Genomic DNA, 13247 nt, shown 5'->3' with positions numbered 1-13247 from the left:
GCGAGGTAGCACCAAGAAAACAGACAAAAAAGGCCATGATCCTTCACATTCAGTCTCTAGCTGACATGTGTAATGCACCTAAACCACAGCTCCCTTTCCACATCCAGGCCCCACAGACCTTTCCATGGTTTACCCAAGACATTTCACATGCCCTGGTTCAATCCATTGACAGCATGTCCACCCCAGTATACCACATAATTCCAATTCACTATATTCCTTGCAAGCCTCCCACATTCCTGTATGCTCAGGCCCCGATCACTCAAAATCTTTTTCACTCCATCCTTCCAACTCCAATTTGGTCTCCCCCTTCTCCTTGTTCCCTCCACCTCTGACAAATATATCCTCTTTGTCATTCTTTCCTCACTCATTCTCTCCATATGTCCAAACCAATTCAACACACCCTCTTCTGCTCTCTCAACCACACTTTTTATTTCCACACATCTCTCTTACCTTTTCATTACTTAACCAAACCACCTCACAACACACATTGTCCTCCTACATTTCATTCCCAACAAATCCACCCTCCTCCATGCAACCCTATCTATAGCCCATACCTCGCAACCTTATAATATTGTTGGAACTACTATTTCTTTTAGTATACCCATTTTTGCTCATTAAGATAACGTTCTTTCTTTCGTCACATTCTTCAATGCTCCAGGAACCTTTGCCCCCTCCCCACCCTATGACTCACTTCCACTCCCATGGTTTCATTCGCTGCTAAGTCTACTCCCAGATATCTAAAACACTTCAATTTTTCTCCATTCAAACTTACATCTTAAATAACTTGTCCCTGAACCTTACTGAACCTAATAACCTTGCTCTTATTCACATTTACTCTCAACTTTGCCCTTTCATATACTTTACCACACTCAGTCACCAACTTCTGCAGTTTCTCACTCGAATCAGGCAATAGAGCCATATCATCGGCAAAAAACAAATGACTCATTTCCCAGGACCTCTTATCTGCAATAGACTGCATACTCACCCCTCTCTCCAAAACTTTTGCATTCAACTCCCTAACCACCCCATCCATAAACAAATTAAACAACCATGGAGACATCACACATCCCTGCTGCACATTGACATTCGCTGGGAACCAATCACTCTCCTCTCTTTCCACTCATACACAAGCCTTGCATCATTGGTGAAAACTTCTCACTGTTTCTAGCAACTCACCTCCCACACCATATACTTTTAATACCTTCAAGAAAGCATCTATCAACCCTATTATATGCCTTCTCCAGATATATAAATGCTACCTACAAATATATTTAAAAGAAGATATAATTTGCACAACATTCAAGTTACAGGTGAAGCAGCAAGTGCTGACGAAGGAATTGCCAAAAAGTTCACTGGAAGTTTGGATAAATCAATCTGTGAAATAAAGAATCTTAAATAATAGGTAAAAAGAAACTACAGAATCAGAAAATAAAGCTGTTTAATAAAAAATGAGATAATAATGATAAAAACTGAGTTGGATATAAGAATGCTGTTCAGGCACAAATTCTACATGCCACGCAGACATACGTATGACTTACGTCCATTTCGAGATACAGCTAGTCGGTCAGAACAGAGCTTGGATATATGTCAGAGAGCATCTACGTATATATATATATATATATATTTTTTTTTTTTTTTTTTTTTTTTTTTTATACTTTGTCGCTGTCTCCCGCGTTTGCGAGGTAGCGCAAGGAAACAGACGAAAGAAATGGCCCAACCCCCCCCATACACATGTACATACACACGTCCACACACACAAATATACATACCTATACAGCTTTCCATGGTTTACCCCGGACGCTTCACATGCCTTGATTCAATCCACTGACAGCACGTCAACCCCTGTATACCACATCGCTCCAATTCACTCTATTCCTTGCCCTCCTTTCACCCTCCTGCATGTTCAGGCCCCGATCACACAAAATCTTTTTCACTCCATCTTTCCACCTCCAATTTGGTCTCCCTCTTCTCCTCGTTCCCTCCACCTCCGACACATATATCCTCTTGGTCAATCTTTCCTCACTCATTCTCTCCATGTGCCCAAACCATTTTAAAACACCCTCTTCTGCTCTCTCAACCACGCTCTTTCTATTTCCACACATCTCTCTTACCCTTACGTTACTTACTCGATCAAACCACCTCACACCACACATTGTCCTCAAACATCTCATTTCCAGCACATCCATCCTCCTGCGCACAACTCTATCCATAGCCCACGCCTCGCAACCATACAACATTGTTGGAACTACTATTCCTTCAAACATACCCATTTTTGCTTTCCGGGATAATGTTCTCGACTTCCACACATTTTTCAAGGCTCCCAAAATTTTCGCCCCCTCCCCCACCCTATGATCCACTTCCGCTTCCATGGTTCCATCCGCTGACAGATCCACTCCCAGATATCTAAAACACTTCACTTCCTCCAGTTTTTCACCATTCAAACTCACCTCCCAATTGACTTGACCCTCAACCCTACTGTACCTAATAACCTTGCTCTTATTCACATTTACTCTTAACTTTCTTCTTCCACACACTTTACCAAACTCCGTCACCAGCTTCTGCAGTTTCTCACATGAATCCGCCACCAGCGCTGTGTCATCAGCGAACAACAACTGACTCACTTCCCAAGCTCTCTCATCCCCAACAGACTTCATACTTGCCCCTCTTTCCAAGACTCTTGCATTTACCTCCCTAACAACCCCATCCATAAACAAATTAAACAACCATGGAGACATCACACACCCCTGCCGCAAACCTACATTCACTGAGAACCAATCACTTTCCTCTCTTCCTACACGTACACATGCCTTACATCCTCGATAAAAACTTTTCACTGCTTCTAACAACTTGCCTCCCACACCATATATTCTTAATACCTTCCACAGAGCATCTCTATCAACTCTATCATATGCCTTCTCCAGATCCATAAATGCTACATACAAATCCATTTGCTTTTCTAAGTATTTCTCACATACATTCTTCAAAGCAAACACCTGATCCACACAACCTCTACCACTTCTGAAACCACACTGCTCTTCCCCAATCTGATGCTCTGTACATGCCTTCACCCTTTCAATCAATACCCTCCCATATAATTTACCAGGAATACTCAACAAACTTATACCTCTGTAATTTGAGCACTCACTCTTATCCCCTTTGCCTTTGTACAATGGCACTATGCACGCATTCCGCCAATCCTCAGGCACCTCACCATGAGTCATACATACATTAAATAACCTTACCAACCAGTCAACAATACAGTCACCCCCTTTTTTAATAAATTCCACTGCAATACCATCCAAACCTGCTGCCTTGCCGGCTTTCATCTTCCGCAAAGCTTTTACTACCTCTTCTCTGTTTACCAAATCATTTTCCCTAACCCTCTCACTTTGCACACCACCTCGACCCAAACACCCTATATCTGCTACTCTGTCATCAGACACATTCAACAAACCTTCAAAATACTCATTCCATCTCCTTCTCACATCACCACTACTTGTTATCACCTCCCCATTTACGCCCTTCACTGAAGTTCCCATTTGCTCCCTTGTCTTACGCACCCTATTTACCTCCTTCCAGAACATCTTTTTATTCTCCCTAAAATTTACTGATAGTCTCTCACCCCAACTCTCATTTACCCTTTTTTTCACCTCTTGCACCTTTCTCTTGACCTCCTGTCTCTTTCTTTTATACTTCTCCCACTCAATTGCATTTTTTCCCTGCAAAAATCGTCCAAATGCCTCTCTCTTCTCTTTCACTAATACTCTTACTTCTTCATCCCACCACTCACTACCCTTTCTAAACAGCCCACCTCCCACTCTTCTCATGCCACAAGCATCTTTTGCGCAATCCATCACTGATTCCCTAAATACATCCCATTCCTCCCCCACTCCCCTTACTTCCATTGTTCTCACCTTTTTCCATTCTGTACACAGTCTCTCCTGATACTTCTTCACACAGGTCTCCTTCCCAAGCTCACTTACTCTCACCACCTTCTTCACCCCAACATTCACTCTTCTTTTCTGAAAACCCATACTAATCTTCACCTTAGCCTCCACAAGATAATGATCAGACATCCCTCCAGTTGCACCTCTCAGCACATTGACATCCAAAAGTCTCTCTTTCGCACGCCTGTCAATTAACACGTAATCCAATAACGCTCTCTGGCCATCTCTCCTACTTACATAAGTATACTTATGTATATCTCGCTTTTTAAACCAGGTATTCCCAATCATCAGTCCTTTTTCAGCACATAAATCTACAAGCTCTTCACCATTTCCATTTACAACACTGAACACCCCATGCATACCAATTTTTCCCTCAACTGCCACACTACTCACCTTTGCATTCAAATCACCCATCACTATAACCCGGTCTCGTGCATCAAAACCGCTAACACACTCATTTAGCTGCTCCCAAAACACTTGCCTCTCATGATCTTTCTTCTCATATATATATATATATATATATATATATATATATATATATATATATATATTTTTTTTTTTTTTATACTTTGTCCTGTCGCGTTTGCGAGGTAGCGCAAGGAAACAGACGAAATAAAATGGCCCAACCCCCCCCCCATACACATGTATATACATACATCCACACACGCAAATATACATACCTACACAGCTTTCCGTGGTTTACCCCAGACGCTTCACATGCCTTGATTCAATCCACTGACAGCACGTCAACCCTGGTATACCACATCGATCCAATTCACTCTATTCCTTGCCCTCCTTTCACCCTCCTGCATGTTCAGGCCCCGATCACACAAAATCTTTTTCACTCCATCTTTCCACCTCCAATTTGGTCTCCCTCTTCTCCTCGTTCCCTCCACCTGCGACACATATATCCTCTTGGTCAATCTTTCCTCACTCATTCTCTCCATGTGCCCAAACCATTTCAAAACACCCTCTTCTGCTCTCTCAACCACGATCTTTTTATTTCCACACATCTCTCTTACCCTTACGTTACTTACTCGATCAAACCACCTCACACCACACATTGTCCTCAAACATCTCATTTCCAGCACATCCATCCTCCTGCGCACAACTCTATCCATAGCCCACGCCTCGCAACCATACAACATTGTTGGAACCACTATTCCTTCAAACATACCCATTTTTGCTTTCCGAGATAATGTTCTCGACTTCCACACATTCTTCAAGGCTCCCAGAATTTTCGCCCCCTCCCCCACCCTATGATACACTTCCGCTTCCATGGTTCCATCCGGTGCCAGATCCACTCCCAGATATCTAAAACACTTCACTTCCTCCAGTTTTTCTCCATTCAAACTCACCTCCCAATTGACTTGACCCTCAACCCTACTGTACCTAATAACCTTGCTCTTATTCACATTTACTCTTAACTTTCTTCTTTCACACACTTTACCAAACTCAGTCACCAGCTTCTGCAGTTTCTCACATGAAGAGCAGTGTGCTTTCAGAAGTGGTAGAGGATGTGTGGATCAAGTGTTTGCTTTGAAGAATGTATGTGAGAAATACTTAGAAAAGCAAATGGATTTGTATGTAGCATTTATGGATCTGGAGAAGGCATATGATAGAGTTGATAGAGATGCTCTGTGGAAGGTATTAAGAATATATGGTGTGGGAGGCAAGTTGTTAGAAGCAGTGAAAAGTTTTTATCGAGGATGTAAGGCATGTGTACATGTAGGAAGAGAGGAAAGTGATTGGTTCTCAGTGAATGTAGGTTTGCGGCAGGGGGGTGTGATGTCTCCATGGTTGTTTAATTTGTTTATGGATGGGGTTGTTAGGGAGGTGAATGCAAGAGTTTTGGAAAGAGGGGCAAGTATGAAGTCTGTTGGGGATGAGAGAGCTTGGGAAGTGAGTCAGTTGTTGTTCGCTGATGATACAGCGCTGGTGGCTGATTCATGTGAGAAACTGCAGAAGCTGGTGACTGAGTTTGGTAAAGTGTGTGAAAGAAGAAAGTTAAGAGTAAATGTGAATAAGAGCAAGGTTATTAGGTACAGTAGGGTTGAGGGTCAAGTCAATTGGGAGGTGAGTTTGAATGGAGAAAAACTGGAGGAAGTAAAGTGTTTTAGATATCTGGGAGTGGATCTGGCAGCGGATGGAACCATGGAAGCGGAAGTGGATCATAGGGTGGGGGAGGGGGCGAAAATCCTGGGAGCCTTGAAGAATGTGTGGAAGTTGAGAACATTATCTCGGAAAGCAAAAATGGGTATGTTTGAAGGAGTAGTGGTTCCAACAATGTTGTATGGCTGCGAGGCGTGGGCTATGGATAGAGTTGTGCGCAGGAGGATGGATGTGCTGGAAATGAGATGTTTGAGGACAATGTGTGGTGAGAGGTGGTTTGATCGAGTAAGTAACGTAAGGGTAAGAGAGATGTGTGGAAATAAAAAGAGTGTGGTTGAGAGAGCAGAAGAGGGTGTTTTGAAATGGTTTGGGCACATGGAGAGAATGAGTGAGGAAAGATTGACCAAGAGGATATATGTGTCGGAGGTGGAGGGAATGAGGAGAAGTGGGAGACCAAATTGGAGGTGGAAAGATGGAGTGAAAAAGATTTTGTGTGATCGGGGCCTGAACATGCAGGAGGGTGAAAGGCGGGCAAGGAATAGAGTGAATTGGATCGATGTGGTATACCAGGGTTGACGTGCTGTCAGTGGATTGAATCAGGGCATGTGAAGCGTCTGGGGTAAACCATTGAAAGCTGTGTAGGTATGTATATTTGCGTGTGTGGATGTGTATGTATATACATGTGTATGGGGGTGGGTTGGGCCATTTCTTGCGTCTGTTTCCTTGCGCTACCTCGCAAACGCGGGAGACAGCGGGAAAAAAAAAATCATCATACATACATACTACTATTCGCCATTTCCCGCAATAGCGAGGTAGCGTTAAGAACAGAGGACTGGGCCTTTGACGGAATATCTCACCTGGCCCCCTTCTCTGTTCCTTCTTTTGGAAAACTAAAAAAAAAGGACTGATGATTGGGAATACCTGGTTTAAAAAGAGAGATATACATAAGTATATGTATGTCAGCAGGAGAGATGGCCAGAGAGCATTATTGGATTACGTGTTAATTGATAGGTGAGCAAAAGAGAGACTTTTGGATGTTAATGTGCTGAGAGGTGCAACTGGAGGGATGTCTGATCATTATCTTGTGGAGCCAAAGGTGAAGATATGTAGGGGTTTTCAGAAAAGAAGAGAGAATGTTGGGGTGAAGAGAGTGGTGAGAGTAAGTGAGCTTGGGAAGGAGACTAGTGTGAGGAAGTACCAGTAGAGACTGAGAGCAGAATGGAAAAAGGTGAGAACAAAGGAAGTAAGGGGAGTGGGGGAGGAATGGGATGTATTTAAGGAAGCAGTGATGGCTTGCGCACAAGATGCTTGTGGCATGAGAAGCGTGGGAGGTGGGCAGATTAGTAAGGGTAGTGAGTGGTGGGATGATTGTTGGGTTTAGCAGGGCAGAGAAACAGGTTAGCTGGGGAATGAGTTTGAGAGCAGAAAATCTGAAGGAAGAGCAGTGCTTTAGATACCTGGTAGTGGACATAGCAGCGAATGGAACTATGAGAGAGGAAGTGAGTCATAGGATGGGCAAGGTTCTGAGAGCATTGAGAGCACTGAGGAGTGTGTGGAAAGACGTCTATATCTGGGAGGGTAAAAATAAGTATGTCTGAAGATATAGTAATCCCAATGACGTACAGATGCAAGGCATGGGTTATACATGAGGATGTGTAAAGAAGGGTGGAGGTGTTGGAAATGAAGTGTATGAGAACAATATGTAAAGTGAGGTGGTTTGATTGCATAAGTAATTGAGGTACAAGAGGAGTGGTAATAAGGAAAATGTGGGAGAGAGAGCTGAGGAGGGTGTGCTGGAATGCTTTGGACATAGGGAGAGAATGGGTAAGGAAAGGATGACAAACAGGATACATGTGTATAATGGAGGGCAAATGGAAAAGGGAGAGACTAAATTAGAGATAGAAGGGTGGAGTAAAAAAAATATTATAAATGCTTGAGGCCTGAACGTGCATGAGGGTGAAAGGTGTGCAAGGGCTACAGAGAATTGGAGTGCTGTGGTATAAAGGTGAATTGCTGTCAGTAGACTGAAACAGGGAATATGAAGCAGTCTGAGGAAACCACAGGAAAGGTTTGTGGGGCTTGGTTGTGGATAAGACAGTGTGGTTTTGGTGCATTACACACAACAGCTTGAGACTAGATGTTAAAAATGAGGCATTCTCCATCGGTGTCCAGTGCTACCTTGTTAACATGGGAAATGGCAAACCAGAATGAAAAAAATCTCGTACGATAATACAACATAAGGTCAACATCTCAAATCTGGCTTTCCAAAAATCAGCAGGTTCCAAAATTGAGCACTGTATGTACATAATGGTGGTCAGTACATCTCCCAGCACTTCAAATTTTGTGTAATCACCTACTGTTACCTCAGTCAATATAATACATTAAAAGTACAGTAAGTAGCAAGAGTTGAAATGTTTTTAAAGACATAAAATCAACAACAGCCCCTCTTGCACACATTCACACTCTATATGTCATCCATAATGTACTGAAGCCAGTGCCCACTATCTAGTCAAACCCTACAGACTATTCCTGGTTCAGGCCACAGACAAGTTGACCCCTATATACATCATCACACCAAATAGCTGTATCCTACACATACTCTCCGACCTTCTGAATGTAGAGGTTTTGACACAACAAAACCTCTCATTTCATCATCCTGCCTCCTTCATCTTTCCCTTCTTGTTCCCTCTTTATCTGACAATTTCTGAAGTCTTTCTCTGCCCATCCTCTCCATGTGTCTTAACCATTTCAGCACACCATAGTCAGCCTTTCCAATTAGACTGGGCTTATTACCACACCTCTCTCTTACACTTTCATTCTTAATATAATCAAACTGCCTCTCACAGCAAGCCATTTTCAGGCTGACATACATTCCCTCTAGGAACTCCCTCAAGGGGGTGCCTGTGGTAATAGTCTCCATAACTGGTGAACTCCAGTGCCGCTTCCCAACATTAATGCCTCACTCTTAACACACTACTGGCAAAATACAACTCCAATGCAGTGTATCCAAAAGCACCAACTTATTGTTCCTAACAACTATGTCTACCCAACATTATCATTATCATTATCACTATTACTATTATCCCTGGGGATAGGGGAGAAAGAATACTTCCCACGTATTCCCTATGTATCGTAGAAGGCGACTAAAAGGGAAGGGAGCGGGGGGCCGGAAATCCTCCCCTCTCATTTTTTTTTTATTCATTTTATTTCTTTTTTGCTTTGTCGCTGTCTCCCGCGTTTGCGAGGGAGCGCAAGGAAACAGACAAAAAGAAATGGCCGAACCTACCCCCATACACATGTATATACATACACGTCCACACACGCAAATATATATACCTATACATCTCAATGTACACATATATATACACACACAGACACATACATATATACCCATGCACACAATTCACACTGTCTGCCTTTATTCATTCCCATCGCCAGCTCGCCACACATGGAATACCATCCCCCTCCCCCCTCATGTGTGCAGGGTAGTGCTAGGAAAAGACAACAAAGGCCTCATTCATTCACACTCAGTCTCTAGCTGTCATGCAATAAAGCCTGAAACCACAGCTCCCTTTCCACATCCAGGCCCTACACAGCTTTCCATGGTTTACCCCAGACGCTTCACATGCCCTGATTCAATCCACTGACAGCACGTCAACCCCGGTATACCACATCGATCCAATTCACTCTATTCCTTGCCCGCCTTTCACCCTCCTGCATGTTCAGGCCCCGATCACACAAAATCTTTTTCACTCCATCTTTCCACCTCCAATTTGGTCTCCCACTTCTCCTCGTTCCCTCCACCTCCGAAATATATATCCTCTTGGTCAATCTTTCCTCACACATTCTCTCCATGTGCCCAAACCATTTCAAAACACCCTCTTCTGCTCTCTCAACCACGATCTTTTTATTTCCACACATCTCTCTTACCCTTACATTACTTACTCGATCAAACCACCTCACACCACACATTGTCCTCAAACATCTCATTTCCAGCACATCCACCCTCCTGCGCACAACTCTATCCATAGCCCACGCCTCGCAACCATACAACATTGTTGGAACCACTATTCCTTCAAACATACCCATTTTTGCTTTCCGAGATAATGTTCTCGACTTCCACACATTCTTCAAGGCTCCCAGGATTTTCGCCCCCTCCCCCACCGGAGCGGGGGGCCAGAAATCCTCCCCTCCTTGTATTCTTAACTTTCTAAAAAAAAAATGGGAAACAGGAGTCACGCGGGGAGTGCTCATCCTCCTCGTAGACTCAGATTGGGGTGTCTAAATGTGTGTGGATGTAACCAAGATGTGAAAAAAGGAGAGATAGGTAATATGTTTGAGGAAAGGAACCTGGATGTTTTGGCTCTGAGTGAAACGAAGCTCAGGGGTAAAGGGGAAGAGTGGTTTCGGAATGTCTTGGGAGTAAAGTCAGAGGTTAGTGAGAGGACAAGAGCAAGGGAAGGAGTAGCAGTACTCCTGAATCAGGAGTTGTGGGAGTATGTGATAGAATGTAAGAAAGTAAATTCTCGATTGATATGGGTAAAACTGAAAGTTGATGGAGAGAGATGGGTGATTATTGGTGCATATGCACCTGGGCATGAGAAGAAAGATCATGTGAGGAAAGTGTTTTGGAAGCAGCTGAATGAGTGTGTTAGTGGTTTTGATGCACGCGACCGGGTTATAGTGATGGGTGATTTGAATGCAAAGGTGAGTAATGTGGCAGTTGAGGGAATAATTGGTATACATGGGGTGTTCAGTGTTGTAAATGGAAATGGTGAAGAGCTTGTAGATTTATGTGCTGAAAAAGGACTGGTGATTGGGAATACCTGGTTTAAAAAGCGAGATATACATAAGTATACGTATGTAAGTAGGAGAGATGGCCAGAGAGCGTTATTGGATTACGTGTTAATTGACAGGCGCGCGAAAGAGAGACTTTTGGATGTAAATGTGCTGAGAGGTGCTACTGGAGGGATGTCTGATCATTATCTTGTGGAGGCTAAGGTGAAGATTTGTATGGGTTTTCAGAAAAGAAGAGTAAATGTTGGGGTGAAGAGGGTGGTGAGAGTAAGCGAGCTTGGGAAGGAGACTTGTGTGAGGAAGTACCAGGAGAGACTGAGTACAGAATGGAAAAAGGTGAGAACAATGGAAGTAAGGGGAGTGGGGGAGGAATGGGATGTATTTAGGGAATCAGTGATGGATTGTGCAAAAGATGCTTGTGGCATGAGAAGCGTGGGAGGTGGGTTGATTAGAAAGGGTAGTGAGTGGTGGGATGAAGAAGTAAGATTATTAGTGAAAGAGAAGAGAGAGGCATTTGGACGATTTTTGCAGGGAAAAAATGCAATTGAGTGGGAGATGTATAAAATAAAGAGACAGGAGGTCAAGAGAAAGGTGCAAGAGGTGAAAAAGAGGGCAAATGAGAGTTGGGGTGAGAGAGTACTATTAAATTTTAGGGAGAATAAAAAGATGTTCTGGAAGGAGGTAAATAAAGTGCGTAAGACAAGGGAGCAAATGGGAACTTCAGTGAGGGGCACTAATGGGGAGGTGATAACAAGTAGTGGTGATGTGAGAAGGAGATGGAGTGAGTATTTTGAAGGTTTGTTGAATGTGTTTGATGATAGAGTGGCAGATATAGGGTGTCTTGGTCGAGGTGGTGTGCAAAGTGAGAGGGTTAGGGAAAATGATTCGGTAAACAGAGAAGAGGTAGTAAAAGCTTTGCGGAAGATGAAAGCCGGCAAGGCAGCAGGTTTGGATGGTATTGCAGTGGAATTTATTAAAAAAGGGGGTGACTGTATTGTTGACTGGTTGGTAAGGTTATTTAATGTATGTATGACTCATGGTGAGGTGCCTGAGGATTGGCGGAATGCGTGCATAGTGCCATTGTACAAAGGCAAAGGGGATAAGAGTGAGTGCTCAAATTACACAGGTATAAGTTTGTTGAGTATTCCTGGTAAATTATAAGGGAGGGTATTGATTGTGAGGGTGAAGGCATGTACAGAGCATCAGATTGGGGAAGAGCAGTGTGGTTTCAGAAGTGGTAGAGGAGGTGTGGATCAGGTGTTTGCTTTGAAGAATGTATGTGAGAAATACTTAGAAAAGCAAATGGATTTGTATGTAGCATTTATGGATCTGGAGAAGGCATATGATAGAGTTGATAGAGATGCTCTGTGGAAGGTATTAAGAATATATGGTGTGGGAGGAAAGTTGTTAGAAGCAGTGAAAAGTTTTTATCGAGGATGTAAGGCATGTGTACGTGTAGGAAGAGAGGAAAGTGATTGGTTCTAAGTGAATGTAGGTTTGTGACAGGGGTGTGTGATGTCTCCATGGTTGTTTAATTTGTTTATGGATGGGGTTGTTAGGGAGGTGAATGCAAGAGTTTTGGAAAGAGGGGCAAGTATGAAGTCTGTTGTGGATGAGAGAGCTTGGGAAGTGAGTCAGTTGTTGTTCGCTGATGATACAGAACTGGTGGCTGATTCATGTGAGAAACTGCAGAAGCTGGTGACTGAGTTTGGTAAAGTGTGTGAAAGAAGAAAGTTAAGAGTGAATGTGAATAAGAGCAAGGTTATTAGGTACAGTAGGGTTGAGGGTCAAGTCAATTGGGAGGTAAGTTTGAATGGAGAAAAACTGGAGGACGTAAAGTGTTTTAGATATCTGGGAGTGGATCTGGCAGCGGATGGAACCATGGAAGCGGAAGTGAATCATAGGGTGGGGGAGGGGGCGAAAATCCTGGGAGCCTTGAAGAATGTGTGTTAGTCGAGAACATTATCTCGGAAAGCAAAAATGGGTATGTTTGAAGGAATAGTGGTTCCAACAATGTTGTATGGTTGCAAGGCATGGGCTATGGATAGAGTTGTGCACAGGAGGGTGGATGTGCTGGAAATGAGATGTTTGAGGACAATGTGTGGTGTGAGGTGGTTTGATCGAGTAAGTAATGTAAGAGTAAGAGAGATGTGTGGAAATAAAAAGAGTGTGGTTGAGAGAGCAGAAGAGGGTGTTTTGAAATGGTTTGGGCACATGGAGAGAATGAGTGAGGAAAGATTGACCAAGAGGATATATGTGTTGGAGGTGGAGGGAACGAGGAGAAGTGGGAGACCAAATTGGAGGTGGAAAGATGGAATGAAAAAGATTTTGAGTGATCGGGGCCTGAACATGCAGGAGGGTGAAAGGCGGGCAAGCAATAGAGTGAATTGG

General features: G+C 43.4%; 1 protein-coding gene across 3 annotated transcripts in view; it reads right to left on the bottom strand.

The window, feature by feature from the left end:
- skd (mediator complex subunit skuld) overlaps positions 1–13247 on the bottom strand; it is a 722241-nt gene that overhangs the window by 150876 nt on the left and 558118 nt on the right. The gene's annotated exons all lie outside the window — the stretch shown is intronic.

Source organism: Panulirus ornatus, chromosome 9, assembly GCF_036320965.1.
Source record: "Panulirus ornatus isolate Po-2019 chromosome 9, ASM3632096v1, whole genome shotgun sequence".
Taxonomy (NCBI): domain Eukaryota; kingdom Metazoa; phylum Arthropoda; class Malacostraca; order Decapoda; family Palinuridae; genus Panulirus; species Panulirus ornatus.
Note: the sequence above shows the minus strand (reverse complement) of the source record. Positions and strands in the feature narration are given on the sequence as shown.